The sequence below is a fragment of the Corvus kubaryi genome, unplaced genomic scaffold (genome assembly GCF_017639235.1).
Source record: "Corvus kubaryi isolate FWS band 111438036 unplaced genomic scaffold, C.kubaryi_AGA036_p1.0 37127, whole genome shotgun sequence".
Lineage (NCBI taxonomy): Eukaryota > Metazoa > Chordata > Aves > Passeriformes > Corvidae > Corvus > Corvus kubaryi.
The window spans coordinates 558,836-571,208 of NW_024581032.1; the positions used below are offsets into that span (position 1 = coordinate 558,836).

Here is a 12,373-nt window from a genome sequence, read left to right on the forward strand (position 1 = left end):
TCTGCCCTATGCCAAACATGAATCCTGTGCCTTTCTGTACCTTTATGAGAGAGAGGGGAGAGTCGGTGGAATTCCTTCGGTGCTGTGTGCAAAATACAGATAAGCTCGCTGGCTTCTCCTGCCCGGCTGCTCCACTTCTGCAGCAGGGAAGAGTTATATTCCTTCGCTTTTTTAGTTAGCTTCTCGTACATAAGCTGAGGAAAAAATGGGTTTTCCTGGGACTTTGGCTTCTTCTTCTTCTCTTCTGGACTGTTCAGCAACACCAGAACATCATCTAGGAGACCCTACACCTTCATCTGGAGGGCCCCATGCTGAAACCCAGCTCCGGAGAGGAGAAATCCACACCCACAAAGGACTCAGAAATCTACCCAGGTTCTCTCCACAGCGAGAGGTTTTATTATTTAGCATTATTTTTTTTTCCTGTGCCTGTGTGCACTTTACTTGTTAAATAAATAGGGTTTTTTTCATTTTCCTCTGAGGAACATTCTTTCCGAACCTGATGGGGAGGGATGGCTGTAACCTGCCTTCTATCAGAGGATGTTCATTTTGGACATTCTTCTGAATTTGTCTCAAACTGGGACCATTTATACCACTACAGCCTCTTGTAGATGAAGGGGAATATACTGCAATAGCATAGCTGTGGCAGGTATCTTACACAAAGGTCCAGAGTCTGTTGTTAAGAAGCCTGTTGTGGTTTATCTCCAGGTTCATTATGTGCACACACCTATCAGCTGATTTCCCAATCCTGAATCAGAGGCCTGATCCCCCACCCTCCACCTCAGGGAAAGAGCATTACCAAACAAGGAATAATGCAGCATATACGTATTTATTTTCATTCCTAAATCTCAAGAATTTAGCTGATAAGGTCTCAGCTAAGGCTTTGTAGTGGAGACTGCTCTACCACAGCAGTTCTTTGATGAATGCCTGCAAGAACTATGCCTTGTTTTTTAAACACAGAAATAATGATGACAATAATTGACAAGGGCAGCCTGAGGTAATTCCATAGATTCTCATTATGTGAGGTAGGAGGTGTAGAAGCAACCTATTAACTGTCAATAAATGGCAGGTACTATGGCATCCCTTTGTGTCCTGGCAAGTACTCAAGTACCCAAGCCCATCACCGTAACAAAGCAGTTCACTGCTATGATAGTTGGCCTCAACTACGGCCAGTCACAAGTATTCAGTTTTATTGCACATGTATGTGCTGTATATCCTGCTGTACAATCTATAATCTATAATCTATAATCTATCTGTATAATCTGTAGCTATTGATTTATTGTTCAAGTTACAGGGTATAATGAGTCTTATTACATGGGTTTGCTGGATTCCCAGCATGCATTACCATTTTCTTTAGGCACAGCCCAGTCATCAGCAGCTCACCATCTGTGTAAGACCAGGGGACATTAAATATCTAAAAGTTAAGCCAGGAAGAGTATTATACCTCAACAAAAGGATAAAAACATTTTTCCAGTTGAGCCATTGTTCATAATGGTCCAGATGTAAAGGAGGGGGCTATAGGTACCGAAATCACATGGCAGCCTCATGGAATATCTGGGCTTTGCAGTTGCACAGATGCCCATAACACACCCTCCCCTCCTCTTAAAGATGCTCTACAATGAAGGGAAAGATGAGCATCCAAAAAAGAGGAGACATGCTGTCAACTCCAGAGCTGGCAATACACAGGGAAAAAGCTAAACCAGAAAGCAGATGCGGGCTGACATTTTTTTCCATTTCCCTTTCTTCTTTCTAAACTTACTGAGCACATTTGGATTCCTGGAAACAGAGGAAGCATCACAGAGTTTCATCACAATCCAAACTTGAGCTGAGGGTGATCTTGGGATGGCTGCCAAACAGCTGTCCTCCCTCCCCTGCAGAGGAGGCAATGTTTAACACCAGAGTATAGATTATTTGATGAGCCAAGCCTCCACATAGTGGTGATGCAAGGGGCAGGGGTCTGCTTGGAAGATATTCTACCATCCAAGGTAGATCAACAAAAATAAAAGAAGAAAGAAAAGAAACTAAAGAAAAAGCTCTTTGGCAAGCAGCAGTAAGGATGCAGCCCTGAAGGATCTGGAGGGAGCATGTAAATAAGGGCAATGAGATGAGCCACTGGTAAATATGTTGTAATACAACAAAGATGGGACAACCTGAATAAACTGGGGAAAGGTAGTACCTAGATTAGTTCCTGTAATGGACAAGTTCTCGTCAATATAATGTGAGATCTATTGAGAGAAATCTGGAGATTGCTTACTGGCCACGAAAAAATGTTTTTGCCCATGCTCCTGAAAATGAACGTGACATTGATATATTGCAAAGCTTATGAGCTAATGTGGCCAGTTTGGCAGTAATGCCAGAAAGGAGGACTGCCTTGAAATCTCCCACAAGGCACGTTTCCTGTGGGTGAGCAGAGGGATCAGGTGAAGTTGCAGGCTGGGGAAAGATCGGCATTACACAGTTTCCAATGTAGCCTCCCTCCTGCAGGTTTCAGCTGTCTAAAATCAGCTGCCTTTGCTGGCAGCAGGGCAACTCACCTCCGTGAAGGAACCAGCTCCATATGCTAGTCTGACAAAAAATGGCCACTATCTTCAGAAATACCTAAGTCTTTGGCTTTCCTTTTGTTTCTGGTGGCTTTAGTCCCGTCTTAGTTATCATTGTGGTAGCAATGGCATCCAAAGCCTGCCCTTTTCTACTCTTCACTAAGGATGTGAATACTAATGGTACATAGCATAACAAAAATAATGTTTCCCATTTCCAGAGCTGTGTGAATATTGACTGTCTAATCTTCACCGCAGACCAGACAGATAAACACTTCTGCTCTAGTTATTGCCTCCAGAACCTTAACTGACATGGTCCCGAAGCTGGAGCTCCCCAGATCCTTCTCTGGGCTGTTCTCCTGGCTGCATGGCAGCTCTTCAACACATTCCCAGCTCATTGCTCCCTTCATACAGTGACAGTGAGCTGTCCAATGAAGCTCATACAGAACAAAAAAAGTCTTGGCCATTTTGTTTTTCTGCATTTCTCTTTCCCTTTTTGAAGTCATGGACCATCACATCTCTTTTTTTCAGTCCTCTGCTTGCTGTACACCATTGTCACAACAGAGTGGGAACAGGATTTACAATGGGTGCACCACAAGTCAGGCTTGGACAGGGGCTCTGCTTTTTGGATCTCATACATTGCTGCAATATAAAAACTATGACTACTATTCTGGGTGTAATCATAGGAGCTGCTTGATATGAAGTCCTGGTCATTTTTTTCTAACATTGATGTCTTAGTAAAGCACAAGAAATAAATTCAACTTCCCTTAATTCTTTTGTACAATTTCTGCCTCAGGGTGTTAGACAATATTACTGTGTGCTGTTAAATACCTGTTGTGTTTTATTCCATGGTGACTAAAATAATTATTTTTGTAGTTACTAAAGCATTTGGAGAATTCCCAGGTGTCAGAGACTGAAATGTTATAATTTATAACTTAAACATCTTCATGAAGGACTTCTGCCTATTATAGCAAAACTGTATAAAAGAACTGCAGAGAAGACTACCACGCCCTAAGACTCCAGACTGCACTTGGATGGAGATAAGATAAGGTGACTCAGATCTGGGCTGGGGGAAGAATACATTCACAGAGGGACCAAGCTTAGCACCTTCAGGGTGGAGACCGAAGCCCAGGGGCTATCAGCTGCCAGGCTCGAACAGACCCTCACACCAATGAGTGGGGGGAGGAGAGGTTTTGGGTGTGTGGTAAAAAGCCTCTGCTCAAAGGCAATGAACGCCCATCCTCTGCTGTGCAGACCAGCTCAGCTGTAGGGCCCTTCACCCCAGGAAAAGCCGCACCCATGTGAAGGACAGCAGAGGGGGTGTCGTGGCCCATGAAAGGCCCCCCACAAAGGGGTCCCCAGAACCAGCACCAGAGCACTGCAACACGATGCAACAGATCCACAGTGTTGCAAGGGACAGTGTCAAACTTGTCCTCCCCAGGGGAGGCACCTGGTCATTCCCACCTGGCCCAAACGTAAATTAATCCACAAGATTCTACACTTTTCGGTGGCTGGGGACCCTCACCACTAAGAAGACCAGATGGAGGGAAGCCATGAGACATCGTTGGGACCCTCAGAAGGGTGATACGTTTCTACCTAACCCCTGTCACTCTCCCCGTTTCCCCACCCACGCACACTTCTTTTACTATTTATTTCTTTTCTTTTTCTTTCTCTTTGCCTCTTTTACTATTAAATAAAATATATCAAGTTTTTTGGCACCAACATCTAAACTCGTTTGGTTTTAATCATGTTTTTTGGGTATATTTAGTACCTCTCTGGGTTTGATCTGTTTTATTCACAGAGGCTTAGTTTCCTTTGGTTTTCTGTGTTAAACTGGTTTGTAACACCAGGATGAAAGTGAATACAGAAATGCCAGATGTTTACTGTTCTAATAGACAGCCATCAGTGCTTTACAAACTATCCCCTTACATCCAAAAAAATAGCACTGTGATTTCACAAATGGTCTTGAGAACATTTGCTATAAATTGAAAGACTCTATTTCTGCTATATCAAGAACACTGTTAATATTGACCAAGGTGCTTTATGGAGCAAACTAATATTTTCATTTTGGTACTACTGAAAATCCAGTCTACTGTACTACACTGGTAAAACTACATCTTTCAAAGCTACCAACAGTAAAAAAGCAAATTGTTACATTTTTCATTAATTAAAAATGGCTTATAATAACATTAATGATCCTTTCATCGTCATATGTAGTTTAGGCAATGGCAGCCTACCACATTAACTTCCCCTGGCATTGCCTCGGCCTTCTAACTCCTCCAACTGATCATTACCTAATTTGTAAAGTCTCCCAAATGGGTCATTAGATCTTTAACAGGCATGTCCTCCTATTTGGTATATACCCTAGAAACAGTAGACTGTCAGAGAGAGAACTGGTTTTGAAGTAGCTCTTCATAACTGATGTAGTTATGAAGAAATGTTAGTAGTTAAAGAAATGCCAGATTAAATCAAGTTTGTGAAATGCATCGTGGCTTGAAATATCCCTCATACATGACTAAATAAGACATCACACAGATTTTTTTCCCCCACAAACAGGACTGGCATCAAAGCATGTGCCAGCATATGCCCTTGTATGCACCTGCAACTCCTGCTGCTCCCAATCTCTAACAGAAATCCTGTAACCAGGCAGACATCTAATGTGCTAAACTAGGAACCAAGGAGAAAGGCTCATGGGACCAGGCCCTATACTCCTCACATGGAGACCTTCGCTCTCTGCTTCCCCAGTGCAGTCTAGAAATTATGAACCAAAGTCAGGGCAACCTGAGACCACAAGAAAACCAGCAGCATTTGGTCCAAGTCCACAAACTGCCCAGGGAAATGCTACATTCACCAGCCAAATTTGTGCTAATATCCACTGCCAAGTGAGAGAAGCAAAGGATCCTCTGGCCTTTCTCAGCTATAGGTTACATTTTCAGGTTTGTTTTATTATTTTTTTTTCTTATTTTACAGTACAATGTCTGGCATGAGACTGAAAAAAGTCAGTGTGACTAAGTAAAGACTCTTTGTACTAATGCATTCATCTGCAAGCTATTCATATGAAACAGAATAAATGACCACTGGCCGGCAATTTCTGCACTGCAGAACTTTGAATATGGAGATGTTCTTTGCACACAAAGAATCATGGCACCACAGAGTGGTTTGGGTTGTAAAGGACCTTAGAAATCATACTGTTCCATCCCACTGCCATGGGCAGAGACGCCTTCCACTAGCCTAGGTTGCTCAAAGCCCTGTCAAACCTGGCATTGGACAATTCCAGAGATGGGGCATCCACAGCTTCTATGGGCAACCTGTGCCAGTGTCTAACCATCCTCACAGGGAGGAATTTCTTCCTAGTATCTAATCTAACTCTATCCTCTGAAACCATTCCCCCTTTTCTCCTACATGCTCTTGTAAATACAAGTGCCACTCCAGTCTTCTTGCAGCCTCCTTCAGGTATTGGAACACTGATTTTTTTCAACTAAACTCAAATAATAGAACTTTACTATTGGCAAATGCTTCCATTTGTTTCACAGCAACCTTTTTGTTCTATTCTTTGTTTTATAAATCACTCAGACTCCATCCTGCTCTCTGTTTCTCTCAGTTCTACTTCTTTTCAATGCAATCATCACCTCTTTTAGGCTTCTCCATACTAGTTTTGCTGGGTTTGCTGAAAGACCAATACTTTTATGTTTTACATTCTTAGCAAGAAAAAGAGATGTGCTGTCCTTTGAGATTAAAATTACTGTCTGGCATGCCCCAGTATATGTGGATATGCAGAATATTAACTATACAAAAATGAACATTCCCAGCACTGTTTTAATAGCAAACAAATAGCTCTCAAGTACTACTAAATTCTCAACTTCCCATTTCCACAATTTTCCCTGGAATAAGTCATGTAAACCTTGTAGGTACTTTGGTCACTATGTCCTTTATGCAACATCATCAGAGGAAACATGTAATCGCAAAGCTGAAAAACAGAAAACTCTGTGATCAAAGACTTTTAGTAATTTTCCAGAAATTTCTTTTTATGCAAGAAATTTGTTTCCTAACTTGTTCTAGAGTAGGATTTACAATCTATAGGATAGTTTTCTTCCTCTGTATTTTTCAGAAGACTGGATTCATCAAATACATACTGCTCTTTGATTTGTGTGTCTCCATGTTCAGCACAAAGAAATGAAATATGAGAATGGGAAAGTGACAATACTCATTATCTATAGGTAACTTTTTGGCACCAAAATATTATCCAGATCAACTAAAAAGTGCTGAGGTACTACCATAGAATGATGCAGTAGGAACTGGGTTCTCTGCAGGAAAAGCTATGTTTATTCTGTTCTTCATGTAGGTCACCATGTTGGCAGACACATCAATACCCCAGCACGTGGTTTTGAGTAGGGACTGCCAAAACACCGCACACAGAGGATTGCTCTTCATGGGAGGATTTCAACTGGGATCTCTTGAGAGGTCAGGGTAACAGCTGAAATGTCACAGAATGTACCCAGAGCAGAACTAATTGTAAGGATAAGCCAGTTCAGGACTTGTCACCTCTGAACAGCAAAATAGAAATGAGAATGTAACTCTCCTTTCTCAGAGAAGACTCCAAGGAAACAGCAGCAACCAAACATCTGAGATGCAGCTCAGTTTTCCTCTGACCGGGTCACAAGCACCTTGGTAGCTTCTGGACTCAGCATGGCTATTACCGCTGGCCTGGTTCCTACGGTATATCACCGTGTCCCGCAGCTATAGGGAGGAGGAGGAGGAGAAGATCCAGCAGGCAGGAATTGTGCAGCAAGATTGATTGATTTAATTATTTTACAAACTCTTTTATAGACTTTTTTCTTCATAGTCTAATTGGACAAAGGACCAGCCACCTTGGTGGTGGGTGGGGGTGATTGGCCAAAATCCTAAAACATCCATTATCAAAATATTTTCTGCTATACCATAAACAAGACTTTCCAAGGTTGCAGGTGGCTTGGTTGTTTACATTCCCTGCTACCTCTTCTGTGAGAGAGAAAAGTCTCTCACGGACTTAGAAAAATAACAAGAAGATCCTCACTAACAGCATTTTTGTACCTACACATGGCCAATGGCCACTGGCCACAACACAGATCTTCTGAACTTACACTGGCAGGGACTGATGCCATTTGCACTTCAAAGTGGAATTTCAAGGGGTAAGTTTAGTCAGCCTGGAAAGGACAAATACAGCTGCAAAATCTGAGCAAGAACAGTCAGTAAGGTCTTGTTCCAAGAATGTCTCTGAATAAATTTTATGCTCGGTTAAAAGTTGCTTCAGTTCTTCCCTGAATCAGTACTGAATACCAAAACCACCAGACTTAGGGGATGATGAGAGTTTGATTTTACTGGGATACAGTATCTCCTTTTTGCAAGCTGCTTTTTTATTTGTTACTACATGGATACACTTGAAAAGAACAGACAGGCTACACTGGAAAATATTTAAATACATTCTGATCTCTGTGAATCAGCAGTAACCTGCAGCTGATGCCACAGTTGTAGCACTCTCAAACTCCTCAGATACCCAACTCAAACTAAGAGCATTCAGTACTTTTAAATCCTTGAAGAGACCCACTCCTTGTGGTTTGCATATAAACCCGAGAAAAATAATAGTCTTAATGCTGAAAGATTATGCTTTAGGTAATGGAATACTCTATTCTGAAGTCAAATAGCTGCTGCAGAATTACAGTTAGCTTCGTAAGTACGTGGAACATTTTAAATCATAAAGATCTGGACTGCATATAGTAGAGAATAAGTAAGGTTGAAACAACATGCATGACAAATACAAAAAGTATTACTTGGTGACCTAAAGTTTTAAAATGCCCAAGACAATATTCAAAAGTAAGCAGATGCTCACAGTCTCTACCCTCATCTCTTTGCTAAGGCTGAACATCCTCATTACTGATACATAATATGATTTTAAAACCCTGGTTTTATGCAATTGAACTGAAGTAAAATCTATGATGTTTTAATATTTCTTTTGCATTTCTTCTCCCACTTGTGAGTTTTGCTGATTCAGTATTTTTATACTAAAATCAAAGTATCATTTGCTGATATAAAAGGCATTTTAGCATATTTCCAATGTATAGAGTATTAAAGTCCAGGTAAAAGTTAATCAGCTATAAATTAGAGTATTTCACATACAAAAATTTTCCTTATGTTAACATTTTAGTTCATAAACTAGTCACAAACTGCTTAAAAATAGGCACTTAAAAAAACTGCACTTGGCCAAAAATAATACCCATCATTTTTTAGTTACTAAATAACTCTAATAGCACTTCTCCTTGTAACATGATTATCAGACCAATATGCACAGTGATCATTGGGTATTACCAGCTGTAAGTAGAAACAGAAAACAGTTTCAATCTTCTTTGTTCTTGCTTATTGCCCCCATTTCAAGGAAAGGCAGAGCAGTTACCTCAGGACAACAGTTGCTGTTTTCCCCCAGAATAAGCCCCAGCAGCTGCCTCTTGTTCTTTTGAAACAGCTTGTTGAACCATTTGCACCACTTACACATTCCTACATGGGAAGAGCCCCACTTCCATGTGCTGCAGCTGAAGCTAAGAACTGGTGTTAAGCGCTACTCATCAGACACTAACTTATAGGAACTGTTTCTTTGGTCACATGTTGTTTAATCATGAAACATGATGGCCCAGAGTGGACAGTATTTTTATTCATCCTGAGCCATGGCAACCTTTGCAAGTTATTTCAATACCTGGCCACATATGTTGATGCAAAACCCAGTCCTATTTGTCCCTGAGCCAATAACATTGTCCCAATAGTGCTGGCTGTTTCAACAAGCAGTCAATATCCATGTGAAGTCATGTTAATTATTTCCCTGAATATCCAGGGATATTGGATATGGAGGGGGGTGGGGGATACTGTATCACAGTCTGTGAGGTTGGAGTATAAGGTGGAGGTAGGTCAGCTCAGTACTCCATTTCATATTCATAACTGTATGGTGGTGGAGGCACTGCAATGGGAGAAAAAAGAAGACATAATTAAAAACCTGTTTTTCAGATGCAGCCTTCAAGTATTTTCTTGCTGACATCCATCCATGCAGACTTGCATGCAACTGATATAAAACCTCCTGGCAATGCATTCTTTTTTTTTCAGGCTGCCATTATACAGTCAATTTATATCAATGTGAGTCATTGTTTATTGCCCTTTCCTTCACTCCTTAGCTGTTTGCCCACCAACAGGCTCTGCTAGTTACAGTGTTTGAGTACCTGTAATGGCAGATGATACCAGGCAAATGTGGCAGAGCTAAACTTCGTCAGGGTGTAGTGGTTTTGGTTCAAAATATTCATTACTTACTTATTTTCCTTCTGTGAGATAAGAATTAGGAGAAAGCAAAGCAGGCACAAACCTTAAACAGTTGCAGTACAACGAAAGAGTTTTATTACTAATAGAATTAAAAGTAAAGAGAAATAACAAGAAATTAAAGTGAATCCCCCCCCCCCTTTCCAGCACTTCTCTCCTTTTACCCAACTCACACAAAGGATAACAGAACATGGGATGTTAGTCAGTGTTCCAGTTCTTGAAAAGTCTCTCTCGTATGCTTAAGGAAAAAAGGGTTTTCTTCAGTTGCACATGGTTCCCAAACTGCCACTAACAGCAGACCCACCCGGAAACAATCAATCTGCTGTGGTGTAAAACATCTCTTCCATGAAAAATCTCACAGTTCCTTCACACTGCAAGACATGGGACATCACATGGGGTTATTAATCTTTTTAAGGATGAGTTATTTTGGGCCTGCACACAAAGGCTTTCTTCGCCACAAGTCTCTAAAAGCCTCTCACTGCTTCTATATAGCCTGGCATAGGCACTCTTCACAATCTTCACAGGCCACACGTGAATTCTTCATCCCCCCATGTTCTTCAAATGGATTAAAGAGACAAACAGTTTGTGATATTACAGTTTCTTACCACGCCACGCAAGAAGGTTTTTAAGCCACGCGCAAGAATCGCGGCACCGCCCTCTTTTCTCCCGTCGCCATTTTCAGCTTCGTCTCACATGACTCACTTTCTCTGACTCTGAAGCTGCCATGTTGAAGAGTGTTCTTGTTCAGGCTTTATGGTAGAAAAAGCCTCGCTCCCTCTGTGCTGCTGGCTGCATGGTGTCCTCTTCAGTTCAGCACAAAGTGTGCTGGCTGCAGAAAGGAGGATACGCCGGCTCCCGTTGACTCCGCCGGCTCTGCATAGAGAGGAGAAGGACCCGCCTGTCCCCAGAAGCCGCGCTGGATGGGTTTAGCTGTGAGCAGTCCATGGCTGGTTTTAGCTGCCTGCAGCTCTGGGACAGTCCCCCCCAAGCAACCCAGGGTCCGTGCCGCGGCGTTGGGAAAGGGGGTGTCTTGGTTTCGAAAGACAGGTGTCTGCTAAGGAAGGCAGAAGCCCCCCTTGAAGTGGCAGATATAACCCCTTTCCCTCTGAGTTATTATATTTTGAAATCAAGGGCCTTTAGGCAAAGATGTGGGAAATAGGAATAACAGTTCTTTACTATATATATATATATATATATATATATATATATGTATATAACCAGTCAAACAAAACAACAACAACTATGGCAGTAACAGCAAACACAAACCCAGTCCCAGCCTTTTCGGCTGTCGGGCCCTTTCCCCTCGGGTGCAGTTCCACTCGCAGCCGGCAGGGGCGCTGGCGGCTCCCGGTGAGCAGGGCAGGTGCGATGGTTCCCCCGCGGCTGCAGGGGGCGCTCCGGAGCGAGCTCGGGGAGCACGCGGCACCAGTGCCCTGGGATCCCGGGAAGGGATGGAACAAAGGCTTCACAAACCCCTGGGCAGCCGATCCCAGACTCTCGGGAACAGCAGGCTGGAACGGCAGGCTAGAGCGGCAGGGAGAAGCGGCAGGCACAAACACAAATCCCGGGTGGCAGACGAGATGTATCCAAAAGGGGAACCCCCCGGAGGTCCACGCAGGCAGGGAGAGCACGGCTACAACGCAGCGAAAGCTCGAAGCAGCAGCGGGGCAGGGCAGCCACAGCCCGGCCTCCAGCAGGGCAGGGAAAACGGCTTTGGGATCCCGGCGTTGTTTCCAGCAGAAAAAGAAAAAAACGGCCAAGACGAGGAAACCGCAGCTCCTTTCTCTGCAGCTCCTCTCTCCCGACGCTCAGAGCGAACTGACCCCACACCCAGGTGTAGACAAAGGAGTAGCCAGGCACGCCCCATCCCCCTTTTGTCTTTCTTAAGTACAGCTATTTGTCCCCTAGCAACATGCCTATGGGAGAAAATTCCTTTAACAGGAAAAAAACTAAAACTAAACTAAAACCCCAACAGGGGAGAAGGGGCAGTGGCCCCGGCCCGGCCCGGCGGGGCCTGGAGGCTCAGAGCCCCCCCACCTTCCAGCAGGCGAGCTTGGACAAAAGGGAATTCCCGCCCTTCCGTGCGGTTTAAATATGTAAATTGTGAGAAGTGTCATTAGTCTAAAAGACTGTCCATTAACTCAGGTTCAACCCACTACACAGGGAAAAAAGGCTGGGTGTTTATCAGATCCATTCCCTTCCAGCAGCAGCAGGGATTTATGTCATGTCAAAATTATGGCAGTCAGGGTTCTTCATCTCCACAGACACCTCAAACACCTTCTGGATCTCCAGGTGTGTGATGTGCCATGCCATGGCAAACACATCAGCATCCTGCCTCCTAGGGCAAATGCCAGATTTCTTAACATAGCTTGGGCTGAGGAAGAACAAAGCTTTCACCTTGTTCATACCAATGGAGACATCTGAGGAGAGCCCAGCATTTGTAAACTGGGTTAGGCATTTAGGATACAAGAAAAATATTCAGAAGTAGCTGAAAACTTTTTCTCAAC

The 12,373-nt window shown here is 43.1% G+C and overlaps 2 long non-coding RNA genes across 2 annotated transcripts in view; one reads left to right on the forward strand and one right to left on the reverse strand.

Moving 5' to 3' along the window:
* LOC121661234 overlaps positions 1-12,373 on the forward strand; it is a 90,500-nt gene that overhangs the window by 50,953 nt on the left and 27,174 nt on the right. The window lies entirely within an intron of this gene.
* On the reverse strand, positions 7,905-10,677 carry LOC121661236. The gene is made up of 2 exons (XR_006014891.1): positions 10,472-10,677; positions 7,905-9,516 (listed from the first exon to the last, which is right to left on the reverse strand). It is a non-coding gene; the product is annotated as an uncharacterized LOC121661236 (long non-coding RNA).